General features: G+C 45.7%; 1 protein-coding gene across 2 annotated transcripts in view; it reads right to left on the reverse strand.

Annotated features, from left to right (window-relative positions):
• SYN3 (synapsin III) overlaps positions 1 to 14,247 on the reverse strand; it is a 600,616-nt gene that overhangs the window by 339,735 nt on the left and 246,634 nt on the right. The window lies entirely within an intron of this gene.

The raw sequence follows: 14,247 nt of genomic DNA on the forward strand, positions 1-14,247 counted from the left end.
ACATCTTCTGGAAATGGATAGGTGATGGGTGAAACAGTTTTTAAGGTCCATTGCCATAAGTTTTGAAGAGGGCATGGAATAGGCTACTTCTTGGCCGTCTTTAACGCAGGACAAATGGGGCACCTGCCTTGGGCCCATTCTTTGTTGTGGGACCCAAAGCATTGAGCCCGCACTACCCGCAAATTGGGGCACTGATGACGGCTTTGCAGAGCGCACAGAGGACACAGGAGGCTGTATTACCGAGCTAGCCAGTAGAGAGGGGGCGGGGCTGGGAGCTCCCCATGCAGCCTTTATGCTCGGAACAGAGTGGCTGTAGTAAGAGCAGTGATCAGAGTGGGATTTTCCATTGAACTCCTGGCCCCGCCACCTCTATATTGGCTGGGGAATACAGAGGTCCAGGGGTGGGGCCCAGGAGCTCCACTGATGCTCTAACCCCATCCCATGCCTGTATGCTCAGGGGGGAGCAGTTGTAGTTAGAGCAGAGAGTGGAAGCCCCATCTCCGGACCTCTGGCTGTATGCAGTTTGCTCGGATGGCCAGGTGAGTCCTTACAAACATAAAAAACGTGACTGCTAAAACCCTGAGCTGTGTTATTAAACTGTAAAGCTGTGCATTGCTGAAAGTTCTGACCATCTTCTGTATAATTTCTGCAGTCTCTGATTGTCTCCTGTAGCATGTCCACAGTCTTTGATGCTTTCCTGCAGTATATTTGCAGTCTCTGACCCTCTCCTGTAGTATGTGTATTAATGTGCCACTTTACTTTACTTGCTAAATTATTTAGGATTGCTCCAGTTCTCAGTGAGTGGTAATTATGCACATTAACCTGAAGCAACCAATCAGTGAACAGTAGTAATCTGCTGTAATCTCTATCTAATCTAAAGCAACCAATCAGTGAGTGGTAATGATTTGCTGTAACCCCTAGTAACCAATAAGTGAGTGCTAATAATGTGCAGTAACCTCTAGGAACCAGCCAGTGAGCAGTAAGGATAGGCTGTAACCTCTGGCAACCAATTGCAATTGCTGCGTGATCTGCTGCAGTAAACTGAATTTGAGTCGTGGACGCGGTGCCATCCCTTGGAAGTTCGGCCTCTCTCCTCCTTCCTCCGCCACCGGGACAATTGCATGCACAGTAGGGAACCGTCTGTGAAGCCTAAAAGGCTTCACTGACGGTTTCCCTCAGCGAAGGTGGTGGTGGCAGCACCCGACAGCCAATTTGAAAATCAGCTGGGGTGCAGACATTGCAGGCTCCCTGGACAGGTAAGTATCCATATATTAAAAGTCAGCCGCTACGGTATTTGTAGCGGCTGACTTTTATTTATTTTTTTCCCCCAGGCTGGAACACCTCTTTAACTTTCTGTTTGGAGAGCAGATTTAAGAAATAGCTTGCTGCCTAAAGAGCTTGTTAAGGCTGATCTACAGGCAAACAGCTACCGCACAGAAGAAAAACATATGTAGCGGCGGGCTCCTGAAGAGCACACGCTATGTTTTCAAAATGAAATTTTTACCCAAACCACATTTTGGTTTGGGCCTATTTGACTAAATTTTGCTTCGGTGTCAGTCTGACTAGACTGTGAGATGTTTAGCCTGGCCACAGGGGCTGTGCCCTCTGGGAGAGGGCATTTAAGACACAAATGTCACGTCATTCTGGGTTCAGGTGCAGTATGCTGTGCTGAGTGTATGGTCCTGGTCCTCCTGACCAGCCCCCGGGAAGGCTATGGCCTGGGGTGCGGTTCCACCTGATTTTGATGCCTCGGGGCTGGCTAGCTCAAGGCAGAGGAACTAAGGAAGGATTCTGAGGTGGATGGGTGCTGTCTCTGGAGAAACCCAGTGTATTTCGAGCATTCCAGGGGAGGACTCTTTAGAAGAATGCCACGTGTGAAGTTGGTTTTTCTTAACAAGAGCCTGGAAGGGCTGAAGTAGAGAATCTGGTCTTGGGGGATATCGCCAAGTGGGCTGAAAGATCCAGTTATCCTATAAGTGTTCTACAGCTTAGTTTCTCTACATCTTCTGCAACAACTACAGTGATAAAGACTTTGTTCTTGAGTAAGCACCTTGTTGGCTGCTAGGCCTTGTAAGAGAGGGACTGTCCAACCTGAGACCAGCTGCGAATGGCTATTCTCTGGATGCAGTCAAAGTAAGCAAGTTCCTTAACGTTTATAGACTTTGACATTGAGAGTACCTGAACTTCCTTTCCAACCCTCTGATCCCAAGTTAAAAAGACTGTTCAGTGGTTGACGTTTGCAAATAAAAATCCATTCAACTGGATCTATTGTCAGTCTCAAGTTACTGGGCCATCTACCACGGGACATCCCCTAGACGTGTCACAAGGAGAATGAAAGGTAACGGTAAGCCCAAAAATAACCAGCAGCTCCTTCGGGGTAAGTGCTACACATATGTAGACAATGTTTTACCTGCTAAAGAATTTGTATTTTTGCTCATCCAGTACAACCCTGTCTGGCCGGGCAGGAGGCTTGATTTTTCTCTGCTTCAGTTAACTAATACTAAGGCCTTGTTCACACCTATGCATGTTTTAGTGCTTTTTCAGTTTTGCAGAAACACACTACAGTTCATTAAACATGGTTTCCTATAGATGTAGTTCACATCCGTGCAATTTTTGGAAAGGGCCAATGATTTTTTGGGGGTTTTTGGTTCCACAGATGTCAATGGATCAAAAATGTGAATTGAAAAACGTAAAATGCACCTGGAATATGCAAACTGCAACCTGCATAGGTGTGAATCAGGCCTTAAAGGACTTTTCCCTCCCTCAGTCTGTGACTCGACAGTGGAGCAAAAGCAGGAGGCCAATGCACTTTTATCAGCATGCTTCTTGTTAGCACACAAGCTCAAATGAATGATTCTTTGATGCTTTTCTCTTCCCCATTCTGAGCTCTGCTGTACAGGGAATTGCAAAAGGGCTTTTAACTGAGGTGAGATGCTTACACTGTTACAGTTTAACCACTTGCCAACCAGCCGCCGCAGTTTTACTGTGGCAGAATGTCACGGCTAGGCAAAACGACGTTATGTTACGTCGCTTTGCCCTGTGGCCACTAGGGGTGTGCATGCGCCACCGCTCTCCCCTGGAGCCGATACAAGTGCCCGGTGGTCGCGATCACCGCCGGGCTCCCGCGATCGCTGGTTACACACACCGAGAACCGAGATCTTTGTGTGTAAATACACAGTTTCCGGTTCTCTGAGTGGAGAAGAGACTGATTGTCTGTTTATACTAAGTATTGTTTTGGCTAAATTTATATCTCACTTAAACGATTAACGATACAAGAAATAAGTGATTAAACCTTTGTCTATATAAGAATAAAAACGAACGATAACAGTGCGAAAAGATAAACAATTACATTTATTTATACAGAAAAGAAACATTAGAATAATTAGAACTTATCATATAACTCAAGTGATGTTACAGGTACAGTGTTGCTTAGGCTGCAAAGATAATTTAGGCTATATGGTTACAATAGATACACTTTCAATAGGGTTATCAATATTTCAAGACAAGTCCTAGGGAAGAAAGAGGTTAGAGATAGAAATAAGTTAGAGATACAAGTAGACGTTACACTGACATCCTGTTGCCCCAATGGTCTGGAACTGAACAGGCCATCAGCTAACTCTCGCCCTATTTTATATGCATTCTCAGCCAATCAGAAGATGGAACACACCCATTGGCTCTGAGTTTGCATCAACCTCTGATTGGCTAATTCTGAAGTCTAAATGCCTATTGGTTCTAGTTGGCTCACACTATGATTGGCTAATTCTGGAGCTCCCTGAAATGTCCATGTTTCAGGTCTGAACTTTCCGATGCCACTCAGTTTATTAATTAATGAACCACCTCCTTTGATCCTTCAGCCCAAACAGTTCTGATATTAGCATGTTAATGACCCCTGGGGAGATAGAGCCTCAATGTCTGCAAAGATGATTGGTAACACAAGAGGGGAATTCACCTAACACCTGGGGGCATTCAATGGTTCCCACGAGATAGGAGACATTTCTGTATTTCTAAAAGGTAATCTATCCTGATATCTTCCAGTAAAAACCTCTGCCCACATACACACATAAACACCGTATATATATATATATATATATATATATATATATATATATATATATATATATATATATATATATATATATATATATATTTATGGCCGAAGCCCTATGACCGATACGTATCCGAACAAGACAGACTTACCATAAGATACACCGTGTGATATGGACCTAAAGTGTGCCCTGGTCTAATGGACGGTATACCAAAATAAGGGGGCATACCCAATGATTAGAAATGAATGTGTTTGAAGAGAAATTATTGAGAAATGCCCTAAAAAAGGGGATGGAAGGGTGGGTATCGCGCACAGGAAACCGACAAAGACCACAGGCGAGTGGGCTGGTTAAATACCCCCCGGGCTCCTCCCATAAATTCAAGCCACTATACTGGCCTTCTTACTTATGGCTGAAGCCCTATGACCAATACGTATCCGAACAAGACAGACTTACCATAAGATACACCATGTGAAATGGACCTGAAGTGTGCCCTGGTCTAATGGACGGTATACCAAAATAAGGGGGCAAAAACACTTAGGTAGGGATAAAAGATCTTTATTGTTTCCAGCCTTATCTATTGAGCCAGTTGGGTGAATGCCCGAGACATCTCTGCCTGTGGGTTAGGGATGTACCGAGCGAAGCAGGCCAACTTCCACCTGCCTAATCTTTTAATGACATGGTCTGGGACCCCGTGCCGGGATGCGGATGAAGCTGCTCCGATGCGGAAGGAATGGCCAGAGTACTCACCGGGATTGAGAAGCAAGTTGCGAAGGAGAATCCTTACATGTTTTATGAACTGACAGGTAGTTAAAGGTTTGAGCGGAAAGGGCAAAAGGGGACTAGAGTCCGGGAGCTCGGGTAGTAGTGAGAGAAGCTGAGTGAGCACGGCGACCGGACACCAGGCGTTGTTGGTTTTGTAGAGGTGGATATCTAAGCCGGCACCTGCCTGCAGGGTTTTGGTCACGAGATGGAGGATGAAGTGGTCCTCGCGGTGAACCAGATGACGTCTGCGAAGGACTGGACTGAGTGAGTTGTTGTGGGTAAACTCGCTGGGCCGTAAAAAGCCATAGTAGGCCAGATAAATGGCCGCCTGTATAACCAGACTTGGGAGAACACCAAAGGGGTAGCTGGTAAGCATGGTGGACATGTTCCTAAAAATGGTACTGGTGATGGGGATCCGTTTGACTTTAACTGACAGCTGCAGCTTCTGGATGCCGCGCATGACGGCTCGGATCGCATGGGATGAGAAGATGGTCGGTTTGGTAGGATCCTGGAGTGAGAGAAAGTGCTGTATGCCAGCTAAGTATAACCGGATGGTATTGAAGGACAAGGCCAGTTGACTATGGCAATAAGAGACAAAGGCTAGTATATGCCTGGCATCTGTGGGGGTGCCTACTGTGGAGGCAACCAGGAACTTGTTAAATACTTTCCAGGCTAGCCGGTAGGCTTTCAGAGTGTTATTTGAGAGTGATTGGTTGACAAGCTGAGTGGCTCCATGTAGATGCAGCTCTAGTCCGGGGTCAGCTGAGACCAAAGCGGGATAGGAGCTGAGACTGTATCGGCTTCGGGAACCTCCCGAAAAAAGGAAAGGAAATTGAAGCGGGACAGTGCGTCGGCTGCAAGGTTTCAGTTTCCTGGGACAAACGTACAATAAACATTAAATTGATGCTGCAGAGACAGCTGCACCAGCCTGCGTAGGAAGGACATCACGATGAGAGACTTAGACCTGCCTTTGTTGACAATTTCAGCTGTAGCCTGGTTGTCGGTGGTGAAACCTACAATTTGTCCTGTCCAGGTATGACACCAGAGCTGGGCGGCTGCCACAATGGGGTAGAGCTCGAAGAGGGATGAAGACTGGCTAAACCCGGGGATCAAGAGTATCTGAGAAGGCCAGGGTCTGGCAAACCAATGGTGGCCAAAAATAGCGGCGAACCCTGCAGAGGCTGCAGCATCTGTCACTACCTGTGGCGAGAGAGGTGAGATAGATGGGTTAAACAAGGAGATACCATTCCAAGTGGACAGGAACTCGTCCCACATTGTCAGGTCTGCTATGGCTGCGGTATCCAGGTTGAGGACTTGATCCGGGTCTTGTGCCTGAGAAAGGTAGACCAATAGGCGTGAGACAAAGGAGCGACCCTGTGGAATGATTCGCATGGCGAAGTTAAGCATGCCCAACAGTGACTGTAGCTGTCTCTTTGTACACCCCCTAGTGCGGGTGAATTCACGGAGAACTGAATTAATGCAGGTCAGTTTGTCAAGGGGCAGGCTGGCCTGCATGGAGCAGGTGTCAAGATTGACTCAGAGAAAAGTGATGAAGTGTGCGGGCCCATCGACCTTATGTTCGGCAATGGGGACATTGAGGTTCCCAAAGACTGTCCTTAGTTTGTCGAGGTCCCCTGGAGGTACTCCCGGCTGCTTAATCAATAGGAAGTCGTCCAGGTAAAGGATAACTTGCTGACAACAAGCTTTGTGCAAGAGGATCCAGGCAAGAGATTGTGCGAACGTGTTGAACAGCCAGGGGCTGCTTTCTAGAGCCAAATGCCAGTTTGGTGGCGAAATAATATAGGTCTCTCCATTTAATACCGTGCCAGCACCAGAGGGACGGGTGGATAGGCAAAAGTTTAAAGGTGTCGGAAATGTCGGCCTTGGACAGCCATGCGCCTGTGCCTACTTTAAGGATGGCCTGAATAGCCATGTCAACGGAGGCGTATTTTAATGAGAATTCTTCGGAGGGAATCAGGGAATTTAGGCTGGGAATGTGAGAAGAATAAGGCGCAGACAGGTCGTACACCAAGCGGATTTTATTTGAGAACTTTCCCTTGACAAGCCCAATAGGGCTAACTCTCCACGTGCTGAAGGGGGGCTGTGTGAAGGGACCTATGACAAAGCCTCGCTCCAACTCGGTTAGCAGCAGCTGGTCTTTGTCCTGCTCATCGGAGGCTGCTGAGCGAAGATTTCTACACTCATAGGTTGTGTGGGGCAGAGAGATAAGGCCAGTATGAAAGCCTGTTGTGAAGGTAGAAGCCCAACCATAGGACATCTATGCGGCTTAGTCATGAGCCCTTCTGTTTGACCTCACACAAATTCCTGGGGTGCGCTCTGTGGCATAGGACACAGACGTGCAGTAGGCGGCATTGGCTGAAATTACACAAGCCATAATTGTAGTTGTTGCAAATAGCCACCCCTCCTATGGTTTGAACCGAGCGTCCGAACTTATCCACCTGTGCCTTCTGAGCGGGGACTGACGGGCCCTGGGCTGTACCGGAGGTGGAGGGGAACTTTAAGGGACGACTAACCGCTGTGTTGGCGCACCAGGAGGCGGTGTCGGTGGAGGACTGGCAGACGGCACATAGAGGCGAGCGTAAGCCGGAAAAATGCCGGCAGAACAACTCAGTGTCCATGAGGCTCCAGTCTGTGACCGACTGAAACTGTGCCAACCTAGCGGCTGCCTTGGCGGAGAAGGAACGGTGGTAATCGTATTACGAGAAGCCTCCGTATTTGTACCCTAGGTCCATCACGGTGTGGAGATATAAGTCCAGCTCCTCCCTTCTGTTGGGGGACGCTGAGCATATGACATCCCTTAGCATCCCAAAGGCTAGGGTGAACTCTGGGATAGAAAGCATGTGGTTCAGTCTAGGATCTTTGGCCTTGAGAACTATGGAGACATCTCCCCAGGTATAGGCCTTATTCTCTGCGAGGTCGTGGACCGAAATGAGCAGGGATGCAAGGTTGACATCTTTGCCATCCAGGATGTCCTTCCTTATGCCGGCCGGGACTAGATGTGCTGGGCAGACAACGGGACATGTCCCTGCGATACCTGTCGGAAGTGGTGTCAGGACTGTGACTGGAACAGGGGTAGTTGTGGCCGGGTGAGCCTCTAAGAGGGCCACTCTGGCCTGGATGTCCATGACCGTGTTGGCTAAGGACAACACCATTGTATGGAGCTGTGATATAGCTGCTGAAATGGATTGGAGAGAGGCCTGAGGTGGGGGACTGGGCCCAGCCGTGGCCGGCTGGGGGGAGAGGAGCCTGAAAAGCTCTGCCTTCCTGGCCGTGGCAGGGAAGGGAATGCCCCTGCGCCTCAGCTCTGCTGTCAGCTTGGGGATGGTCCAACCCCTGAGGGACTGTACGCTGTCGCTCACTGAAGGCGGGCGAGGAGACAAAGGGGCAGTGAGATCTTCACTGCCAGTTTGAGACATGGCTCCAGGTAGACTGTGCCCTAGGTGCGATGTCCTATCTCCTTAGGGTCACAAGATGGACGACCGGAACTTATAGAGGGTGACATAAGTCAAGACTGTTTCTCTATCTTACCAAGCAAAGCCGCCCGCTGCTATGCACTAAGGCGGGAGCGAACGTTGTATACATATATATATATATATATATATATATATATATCATCGCGTGCCTTCATATTATATATATATATATATATATATATATATATATATATATACGTATACCTGCATGGTTGCTGTCGCGCTTACCTGCCCCCTCCTTTTTTTTCTCTTTACCTGGGAAAATAACGTCCAACCTGGTGCAGGGTGGACCTACTGAACTTGACTGACCTGGAGAGAGAAACGACAGATGATAACTGATGAGGAGTCTGACAAAGTAACTGACAGGTGACATAAACGGCTGACTGATATAACCGAGTGCACCGGTGAGTAGACAGTTTTTTGAAGTAGTTCTTCTCTCATTTTTTTTTTGTATTGTCCTGTCCCAATCCAACGTGTCATTGCGCAAAGGACGAATGAGTGAAATGATCCGTGCTTAGCGTGGGGGCACGAATAAGTGCTACAACTGTGAACGTCAAAATAAGGCAACCTGTGGAAAAAATTAAATGTGGCCGGTCCATCTGGAGCACGCCAAAACAAATCGATGCATCACGGATGCTACTGGATTCGAATCGGAGGAGCGCGGTAGGTGACAGTGAAATGAAGCAAAATTTTGCCATGACAGAGGCACGAAATTGTCGTGTTGCCAGTGCGACTGACAACAAACTGGACTCTGGAGCATGTACTGAAATGTGGGAAACAAACCTGGGGCGGACCGGAACGAATCGGTGCATGTTTAGATGCGACTGGATTCGAACCGGAGAGCAGAACGTGACAGTGAAATGAAATGAATAACATAAGTCGTGACAGAGGCCTAGATCGGCCGGCCGCAAGCTGCGACTGGGTAACGAACTGGTCTCTGGAGCATGCACTGAAATGAGGCCGAAAAAATACCTGGGGAACGTCCAAACTAATCGACGCACGGGGATGCGATCGGATTCAAACGGAGCGCATTACATGGCAGTGAAATGATTCCCATGATAGAGACACGAATCGGAGAGGTCACAAAAACTGCGACTAACAACGAACGGGTTCTAGCGCATGTACTGAAATGAGGCCAACGCAACTGGGACACGCCGGACGAATCCGTGCATTTTACGGATGCAACTGGATTCGAACCAGGACGTAATAGGTGACAGTGAAATGATTCCCATGACAGAGACCTGGATCGATAAGCCGAAGGCTACGACTAACAACGAGCGGGCTCTGGAGCATGTACTGAAATTAGGCCGAGCAACTGGGGCACACCGGGACGAATCAGCACATTGCGAAAGCGACTGGATTCGAATCAGAGCTCAGTATGTGACAGAAATGAGTGAAATGTTTGAAATGATTAAATGAGCCAGCCGTGGCAGAGACATGAATCGTTGTGCCGCGTGTTGCGACTGTCAACAAGCAAACACAACAAGCTACGAAAACGGTGCGACATTAAGCCTAACCAATTCTAACGAAACGAGGCCCGTGAAATGAAGCCAGTTACAACAATGGTGTGTTCGAGTGACTACCGACCCTGTTTCAAAACGAATGACTCAAGAGTTTAGTGTCGAGATTCATGTTTAAGATACTCAAAATAGAAATGTATGAGAAAAAAGGGAGGTCAATCGAGACCCTTACCTGCGGCAGTCGAGCCAGAGACGTTGTACAAAAACACGAACGGGAACGAAAACGACGAGACTTCTGTAGAGAGAAGTTATACGAATGGCAACGAATCTCGAGCAGTCGGCCTAGTGACGTAGTATCGCGCACAGGAAACCGACAAAGACCACAGGCGAGTGAGCTGGTTAAATACCCCCCGGGCTCCTCCCATAAATTCAGGCCACCATACTGGCCTTCTTACATATACACACACACATAAACCTGAAAACATTAGGTCATACATTCCTATATATATATATATATATATATATATATATAAAACGGGGCATGGAAATTTAATTAGAAAGTCCTCAGAATGGTTTCCTTTAAGCTCCTTGCTATAAATATTATATTTCAAAATCTCCACCACAGTATGAACAGCGATCTGTCATCTCCCCTAGATAGTCCCCTCTCCCCTTCAGTTAGAACACAGAGGGAACAAAATTAACCCCTTGATCAACCCCTAGTGTTAACCCCTTCCATGCCAGTGACATTTTTACAGTAATCCGTGCATTTTTATAGCACTGGTCGCTGTATAAATGCCAATGGTTCCAAAAATGTGTCAAAAGTGACTGATGTGTCCACCATAATGTCGCAGTCACAATAAAAATCCAGATCGCCACCATTACTAGTAAAAAAATAAATAAAAATGCCATAAAACTATTCCCTATTTTGTAGACGCTATAACTTTTGTGCAAACCAATGAATATTATTGCGATTTTCTTTAACCAAAAATATGTAGAAGAATACATATTGGCCTAAACTGAGGAAAAAAATCTTTTTAGATATTTTTGGGGGTTTATTATAGCAAAAAGTTACAAATATTGTGTTTTTTTCAAAATTGGCTCTCCTTATTTATAGCGCAAAAAATAAAAACCGCAGAGTTGATCAAATACCACCAAAAGAAAGCTCTATTTGTGGGGAAAAAAGGACTTCAATTTTGCTTGGGTGCAACGTCGCACGACCGCACAATTGGCAGTTAAAGTGACGCAGTGCCGAATTGCAAAAAGTGCTCTGGTCAGGAAGGGGGTAAAATTTTCTAGGGCTGAATCGGTTAAACATGAGCTGCATTCAGCTTTTATTGAAAGCATGTGAAGATGGCTGCTACTTAGGCAGGCCATACACGTAGGTAGCAGGAAAGAAATTAGCACCATATTCCTATCAACACAGACAGTGTTGACAGGGAAATCCCTCCTGCCGAGCCACTGTGTTCTCCCAGCGATAATCTCATGTAAAATCCAGCAGCCCGAGTGTACCCAAGTTGATCGATAGATCAACTTGGTATATTCAGCCTGCCCATAAATGGTTCGAATCTTGTCCGGTTCCCGCTGAATCAGACAAGATTTGAAACATCTATGGCCAGTCTTAGTCCCAGCTGGGGTTCTTGTCCACCTCCAATAGGCCTCCAATAAGTGAATTCTGGACATAGTCCTAGGTATGGTCAGTACTACTTGATGTGCTCTGCCAATGGCAAACACCCATGCTGGACCGAAGCCTCATTTGCAACACATATTAGCTATAATGACAGGTTCATGTTAAGTTATTCCTTTCCAGAATGTAGCAGACCTTAACTGAGTTGTACATTTCTGGTTCATTTCAAAATGTTGGTATCATTTGTGTTCCACTGTAGGACTAAGAATCATAAAACTGCACGGAGGAGCCATAAATCTCCAGACCATCAACCGCATGAAGTTCCCCAGCCTAAATGTGTTTTCCTTGTCTCAGTCCTGCAAGCAAAAACATACACCTTTCCACCCTTTGCTAAATTATATATACTGTAGGCTCTAGCGGAGTTTCTTTCCTAGCTCACTGTATTGACTTTGGAAATAACTGGCGTTTACTTTGGGTGGAGAAAAATGTCTAAAGCAGAAAGTGCGCACGTTACTATTACCCCTTGATGATGTGGTCTGATCATTTAGAGGGTGATATTCGACAGAAAATGTTTCCAAGGTGGGGAAGCACCTTCCTTTGAGAAAAAAAGGTCGACATTTGGGTCAAGATGCAATCTTGTGGGCTTGTGTTAAATTCCGTTGCAGAAGTTCCGTGAGCTCATGGATTATAGAGGAGACTATAAAGAGCCAGCTCAGATCTTGCAGGTGGAGGAGACGCTCAGGAAGTGGTGCAGTAAAGAATCTGACATTTCCTGAAGGAAATACCAAGGCTGAGCTGACATGAAGCAGAGTTTTATGCGGGCAGGTCAGAGAGGAGAGAGTTTATTAGCTCTTGGAATCTAAAAAGGCCTCTTACTTCCATAACATAACTTCCCACAGTTCATCTTTTCAATCCAAATTCCTTTTTTTTTCAAATGGGCTCTAGATCTTGCTAAAGAAAATGAGATATGCCTGTGCTCAAATTCAAATAGCTTGTGTTTATGTGTATATGTATATATACAGTTCAGTCCATAATATGTGGACATGGCCACAATATTAGTTTTTTTCAGGTATTTACCAAAACATATTCAAGCTATAGTTATAGAATGGATATGAGCTGAAAGTGCACACTCTCAGGTTTAATTTGAGGGTATATACATCCAAATCAGAGGAAGGGTTTAGGAATGACAGCTCTTAAAAATAGTCATCCCCCTTTTTCAAGGGGCCAAAAGTAATTGGACAACTCAATCAAAAGCTTTTTCACGGCCAGTTGTGGGCTACTCCTTTGTTATTTCTTCATAAATTAAGCAGGTAAAAGGTGTTTATTCTAAGTGTGGTATTTGCATTTGGAATCTATTGCTGTGAACCCACACCATGCAATCAAAGGAGCTGTCCATGCAAGAGAAACAGACCATTGTAAGGCTTCAAAAAGGAAACCAATCCATCGGAGAGATAGCAGCAACATTAGGAGTGACCAAATCAACAGTTTGGTACATTCTGAGGAAAGAAGAATGCACTGGTGAGCTCAGCAACATGAAAAGGCCTGGACGTCCACAGGAGACTACAGTGGTGGATGATCCCAGGTTCATCTATATGGTAGAGAAAGACTCATTCACAGCATCCAGACAAGTGACGGACACTCTACAGGAGGTGGGCGTATCATTGTTAGTCTACAATCAAGAGAAGACTTCACGAAAGCAAATACAGAAGGTTCATCACAAGGTGCAAACCATTCATAAGCCTGAAAAATAGAAAAGCCAGAGTAGACTTTGCAAAAAAAAATCTAAAAAAGCCAGATCAGTTCTGGAAAAGCATTCTTTGGACGGATAAAACTAAGATTAATCTGTACCATAATGACGGGAAGAAAAAAGCGTGAAGGAGGCTTGAAACAGCTCATGATCTAAAGCAAACAACGTCATCTGTAAAACATGGTGGAGGCAGTGTGATGGAATGGGCATGCATGGTTTCCAGTGGCACTGGGTCATTGATGTTTATTGATGATGTGGCAGAAGACAGAAGCAGCCGGATGAATTCTGAAATGTTTAGGGATATACTGTCAGCCCAGATTCAGCCAAATGTAACAAAGTTGCTTGGACGGCGCTTCACAGTACAGATGGACAATGATCCAAAACACTCTGCAAAAGCAACCCAGGAGCTTTTGAAGAAAAAGAAATTAAATATTCTGCAATGGTCGAGTCAATCACCTGATCTCAACCCAATTGAGCATGCATTTCACTTGCTGAAGGCAAAATTAAGGCAGAAAGTCCCACAAAAGAACAACTGAAGACAGCTGCAGTTAGAGCCTGAAAAAGCATCAGAAAGGAGGAACATTTTATTTATGATTATATTAATTTGAGCCCCTGAAAATGGGGGAACTGTGTATAAAATGGTTACAGTTCCTAAAATGTGTACTTGATATTTATGTTCAACCCCTTCAATTAAAACGGAAAGTCTGCACTTCAAATTCATTTCAATTATGCTTGTAATCCAAGGTACCACTGTACACACCTCACATTTTTGTAAATATTTTATTATATCTTTTCATGTGACAACACTGAAGAAATGACACTTTGCTACAATGTAAAGTAGTGAGCGTACAGCTTGTATAACAACGTAATTTTGCTGACCCTCAAAACAACTCAACATACAGCCATTAATGTCTAAACCGCTGGCAACAAAAGTGAGTACACCCCTAAGTGAAAATGACCAAATTGGGCCCAATTAGCCATTTTCCCTCCCCGGTGTCATGTGACTCGTTAGTGTTACAAGGTCTCAGGTGTGAATGGGGAGCAGATGTGTTAAATTTGGTGTTATTGCTCTCACTCTCTCATACTGGTCACTGGAAGTTCAACATGGCACCTC

Source organism: Lithobates pipiens, unplaced genomic scaffold (assembly GCF_037356315.1).
Source record: "Lithobates pipiens isolate NorthernLeopardFrog02 unplaced genomic scaffold, aLitPip1_a1.2 Scaffold_8, whole genome shotgun sequence".
NCBI classification, from domain to species: Eukaryota; Metazoa; Chordata; class Amphibia; order Anura; family Ranidae; genus Lithobates; species Lithobates pipiens.